Source organism: Mustela lutreola, chromosome 1 (genome assembly GCF_030435805.1).
Source record: "Mustela lutreola isolate mMusLut2 chromosome 1, mMusLut2.pri, whole genome shotgun sequence".
NCBI lineage: Eukaryota > Metazoa > Chordata > Mammalia > Carnivora > Mustelidae > Mustela > Mustela lutreola.
Genome location: NC_081290.1, coordinates 175,952,372 through 175,958,103, shown reverse-complemented (window position 1 = coordinate 175,958,103; position 5,732 = coordinate 175,952,372).

Here is a 5,732-nt window from a genome sequence, read left to right as displayed (position 1 = left end):
CTCCGCCCCGCCTCGCGGACTCCCTCCGGGGCGGTGCCGGCGTCTGCGCCTGCGCCCTGGGCGCCAGCGCGCGGGGAGGGCCGCGGCCGACTGGCGGCGCTGATCAAAGTGGGTTACAGCCTGGCCCGTGTCGCGTCTGGAGAGTCGTGCGCGCTCTGCCGTCGCTCGGTCGGAGTCCGTCCGGCGGCGGGGACGGGGGCGGCGGCCCCGCGGGGAGCGGCAGCGCCGAGCGCCGTCCTCGGGGCGGGGGAAGTCCGGGGCCAACGCCTCAGAAGTTTCCAGAGCGCCGGGCGCTAGGCGGGGCGGCCGGGGAACCCCGTGCCGGCTTCCGGCCCTGCCGGCCGAGCCCGAGGGCCCGCGGCGGTCGCTGCTGCGCGGGGCGCGGCTCCGGGGCTCGACCGGGAGGCCGCCGGGCGCTCGGCGCCGCTGCTCGGGAAGTTCCAGAACCTTCCTTGGCGGGAGGGGTACACGGAGAAGGCAGTTCGCTGTGAGTCGGGCGGCCGGCGCGCTCCGCTCTGGCCGGGACCAGGCGGCCCCGAGGACGAAGACGCTCCTGCCGCGCACACCCCGCGCTTCGGGGCGCCGAGCCGTGAACACCGCCACGGAGCCAGGCGGCGGCCCGAGTTCGTCCCGCGGCCTTCAGTCGCGCGGCCGCGCGGATCCGGGTCCGCTCGCTGCGCTCGGCCGCGTCCGCAGCCCCGGCCCCGGCAGGGTGCGCGGCGGCGGAGGTCGCGTTGCGGCCCTTGCCGCGGTCCTGGGGAGCGCGGGGTCCCGGCCGAGCAGAGGGAGACGGGCCGGCTGGAAGGGACTCGTCCTCCGGGCCCACCTTCCGTGATGCAGCCGCGGCGGCGGGATGGGTCCCGGGGAGCCCGAAGACGGACCGACGGACCCGCACAGTGTGTGAATGAGGTCGGTGGGACGTGGGGGTCACGTCTGCGAGAAAATGTTGGAGGCCAGGAAGTGGCCAAACTAGCCGCTGCGAAGGAAGGTGACCTCATACGGTGACCTGTGAAAACGTGAGGAAATCGTGTGGATGAAAGCAGCTGCTGTTAGGAATCGGGGGCGAAACCTGCTTCTTGACCTGCGAGCCCCGGCCGTCCTCGCCCTCACCGCGGCTGCGGGAGGAGCGATGCTCTGCCCCGCTAGGCTCCCGGCCCAGAGCGGCCTCCGCAGAAACACACGGTCACCGGGCAGTGCGCCCCGTGTGCGCGCCGGGGGAGAGGCTGGGCACCGAGGCTCCGCGACGGCCCAAGCCCTCACCTTGAACTCCACCTTAGGCTAAAGACAACAGATGTCGGGGTGGGGACTGGGCTATGGGAAGTTACCAGAAAAGCGCAGTACACGAGGGTAACACGGCTACACTGATCTAAGTCCTTGCCTGCTCCGCTGTAAGACCTTCTGGAGACCTGGTCATCCCCCTCTTCCCGGTACGGCCAGGAAGACCCCTCACAAATGGGGATTTCCCTTATATAGAGAAACCTCTCTTAGGGGGAGAAAAAACCTACTCCGTTTTCAGAGTTTATCCTTAGTTTGACAATACCCTGGTCTCCATATTTATCTAGACCAGGGCTATCCAACAGAAGTTTAATGTCCTCTACCTAAGTAATTTAAAAATTTCTAGTAACCATATCGGGTAAAAAGAAACAAGTGAAATTATTTTTAGTATTGATACAAGCCAACATATCTGAAATATTACTTCAACATGCCATCAATATAAATTATTGAGATGTTTGACATTCTTCTGTACTAGGTCTTTGACATATATCAGAGTTAGCATACATCTCAATTCAAAGGAGGGGACATTTTAAGTGCTCTGTAGCTTGGCTAGGGACTACCTTTTCAGACCACACAAATCTACTTTTCACCAGAATTCCCAATATTTTCAAGTATGAAGACCTCTCAAAATGTAATGATAACCACTGTATAGTTGGACACTTTTTAAAGATTTATTTATTTCAGAGAAAGAGCATGGGAGGAGGGGACAGAGGGAGGAGAGAGAGAGAGAGAATGTCCAGCAGACTCCACACTGAGTGCAGAGCCCGACCTGGGGTTCCATCCCGGGTCGCTGAGATCCAGAACTGAGCCGAAATCAAGAGTCAGTTGCTTAACTGAGTGCTCCTATATTTAGGCACTTTTAATATCCACTGACTGATACATCACTGAAAAAGTTCTTACAAATACATTTAACAGTGCTTTTCCATGTATGTTTCTTTTGCACATGGGTGTCAACTGTTCAACAAAATTCACCAAGTAAATCAAGATGTAACTGGCTTCATTAAAGGGTTTGTGAAATGGGCAGCATCCCTTTTAGCACATGGAGGGGAGCTCTGAGGAGCTATACAAAACAGAAGGTTTTATAGGAAGGAGGATGGGGAAGAAAGTTATTGGCAAGAGAAAAGGATTGTTCAGGTGGGGAAAGCTGGGGGTGTATGAAGACGACCTCATCTTCCTGTGGGGGAGGGGATAAAGAGGACCCACGATGCTGACTCAGTGTTCCTGATTAGCCAGTAAAGACTAGCTCCTGGGGGGCTGAAAGTGTGGTTTCATTAGATATTACACCCTGGTGTGGTTTCCTCCCTAACACTCTATCTGGAGAACGGTGCGACAGGGCATGGTGGTACTTGCCACCATATTACGTTACAAACAACATGCTATCATGCTATTTGCTCAAGCTACTGTGGATTGGACTTGGACCCAGCGAGCTACACTGATCACTCTTTTCAGGCATGACCTAAGTTCATGAACCTAAGTTCAGGCATGACCTAAGCCCTTTCTGAGGGCTCCTTGCAGAAGGGACTCTGATATCCTGCCCGCAGAATGACCACTAAAGGGTCCCAAAGTCGCCCAGGTCTTCTCCTGCCTCTCATTCACCAGCTGGGAGACCTCAGGAGACACACTTAGACTCTCTTAAGCTCAGTCTCTGTGTCTTTATGAAACAAGAGCAGTGGAATCCTTACGGGGGCTCAGTCTTGGCTGAGTGACAGACTCTTGGATTCAGCTCAGGTCCTGATCTCGGGGTGGGGAGATCCAGTCCCGCATCCAGCTCTGTGCTCAGCACGGAGTCAGCTTGGACATTCTCTCTCTCTCTCTCCCCCTTTCCCATACTTGGGTGTTTGCACTCTCCCTTTTTCTCAAACCTTAAACAAAACAAGCGGTATCTACTTGATAACTTCGTGTGAGCATTCCAAGCACCTGACGCGTTAACTCACTGAATGCTCAGCAGGGTTCCTTGAGAGGCTGTTATACCATCTGCTAAGTACCTAGCCCAGGGTCACACAGGGTGACTCAGCAGTGATTTGAATCCAGAGCCTGCAGGGTCGGTCCCTGGGCTACACAGCCTTTCTAAAATTGCAGCGCATCTCCAGTAAGTAACGTGTGTAGCTACTGAGGACGCACGAGTCCTGCAAATGTCCGTCTGTTACCACTGCAATTGCCAGGACTCTAACGCCCGTGTTGGGGTGTTCTGGGAAGGCTCGCTCCAAGTTGAAATGCCTTGCTTCCTCATTCAGAACAGAGCTCTACATCCCAACCTGCACATCAATCTTTACCTGGGTTGAGCTTTCCTCTCTAAAAATTCCTTTTGATCTCTAAAGGAATGCAGTATTTGGCCCATGGCTCTGAATCTGAATTTTGATTACCAACAGAGGCAATTCAGGGAGAAGAAATCCCTCACCCCACCCCCACTCAGAGAGCGTCACAAGCTCAGAAAGTACTTGTTCTCTGTCAGGCTCTCTGGTAGGTGGGATCCTACACTGGTGAACAAAACACATGGCTCTGGGTGCCTGGGGACTCTGTGGGTGAAGCGTCTGCCTTTGGTTCAGGTCTCAGGTCCCAAGACTGAGTCCTACATTGGGCTCTGGCTTAGCGGGGAGCCAGCTTCTCCCCCTCCTCCCTGCTTGTGCTCTATCTCTGCCTCTCTCAAATAAGTAGAATCTTTAAAAAAACAAAACACCAAAAACACATAGTTCCTCTTCTCCTGGAAATGTTAAAAATGGAGTATGACATTAAAGACGTCTATAAATACAAACTGCATTGTGCAGTGTCATAAAGAGCGAAAACAAACAGGCCACTGGGAAGACAGGCCGAGAGAGGATTTAGGTGACAGAGTCTGAGGACACCTCTCAGAGGAGGTGACATCCAAGGAAGTAGACCTGAGAGATGAGCAGGAGTTTCCCAGGTAAAGAGTGAATGAAAGAACATTCCAGGCAAAGACTTGAAGCAAAAGAGCTTGTGATGCTTAGAAAGTGTGGGACGTTGTACGGGGGAAGGGGTAGAAAATGAGGCCGAAAGCCACGCAGGCTGTGTGAGGGTCTGACAAGAAGCATACTGTGCGAGCTGAAACCTTTGCACATTGCAAAGTGGGACTGAGCCCGGACTGATCTGGCCTCTGGGGGCGGGTGTGGGCACAGCTTTAACACAGAGGAGTAATGCCGATTCCGTTCGAGGATATTAGTGTTGCTTCTGAGAGAGTGAATCCCTTCAACACTCCGTCTGATAGTTTTGCCTGGAATTTGCCTCGTAAATACCCACAAGGTCTACTAGGATACGTGTGACATCAGAAGAGGTGAACACAGCTGAGGGACGTTGACTGTGACCAAACAGGGACCAGGAGCTACGAGCACCACGAAACTGTCCGGGCTGACAAGAGAGACATGTCGTGACCACGACCCAAGTATGGAATTACGCTCGGCGCCACGCTCTAACTCCAACACGGACTGTATACCTTGTACACTGAGGTTTAAACCACCGATTCAGGGCACCGCAGACCAGACTGGATTGGGACAGAGGGAACAAGCCTGGAGGGAATCAAATGAATGAATGGAGGTCAAGCCCTCCACAATGGTGCCTGACCGTCAGCACGCTGAGCTACCACTGGTATCTACAGTGATTTATTTTTTCTAAAACGGGTTTTCAAGTTAAAGAACACCTGGAGGAATAACAAAACATTTGGATAAACAAGTTGGCTATGTTGGCTGTGTATTACCAAAATGACCAATGTACAAGAGTTTCACAGTGGAGAAGGTGAAATCAAAACAGTAAGTGTAGTATGCAGTAAGACCCAGATTTTTTAAAAACGTTGCAAGAAGGGAATGTCCTTTGTAAATATTTATCCTATAACAATGTTAGGTTACAAAGGGCCTCAGCAATACAACACAGCCGCAACTGTTTTGGGAGTCCCAGGAGGGAGCTGGTGCCAGGTGACCAGCCACAGGACCCTTTTCACAGGGAGCCAAAATCAGCGGCTGCCCAAAGGAGTAAGTGTCCCTGCACCGAGAAATGGACCCTCTTGTCCTCGCTGGGTTCCTAACCTGTCTCTGGAGGACCCCAGCACACATCTAGAAGTGCTTTAGTGGACGGACCTTTGCTTTTCCGACAATATCCACCACTCCAGTGTTCCTTCCGGTTTTAAAGCCCCAGTGACTCTACAGAAAACAAAGGACAGAGAATGATGAGTTGGGTGTGCTGAGTACCAAAAAGCAACGCGACCGAGGCAAATGTCCTGCCCAGACAGTCCAGAATAAATTCATTCCCCAGAACGGGCTGCTCACATGTAGGCCAAGTACCGGATCTCAGAGCACAGTGAGGACGACAAGGAACGTTTCCTGATGGGTAGGGCAGGCACGAGACCTCCCGAATGAACAAGCAAGCTTGCTGATCTGGACTCACGCATCCCACCTGCCGAGGAAAGCCGGGTACGGATCCACCAACCCCGGGATCTTTGGTGGGGATGA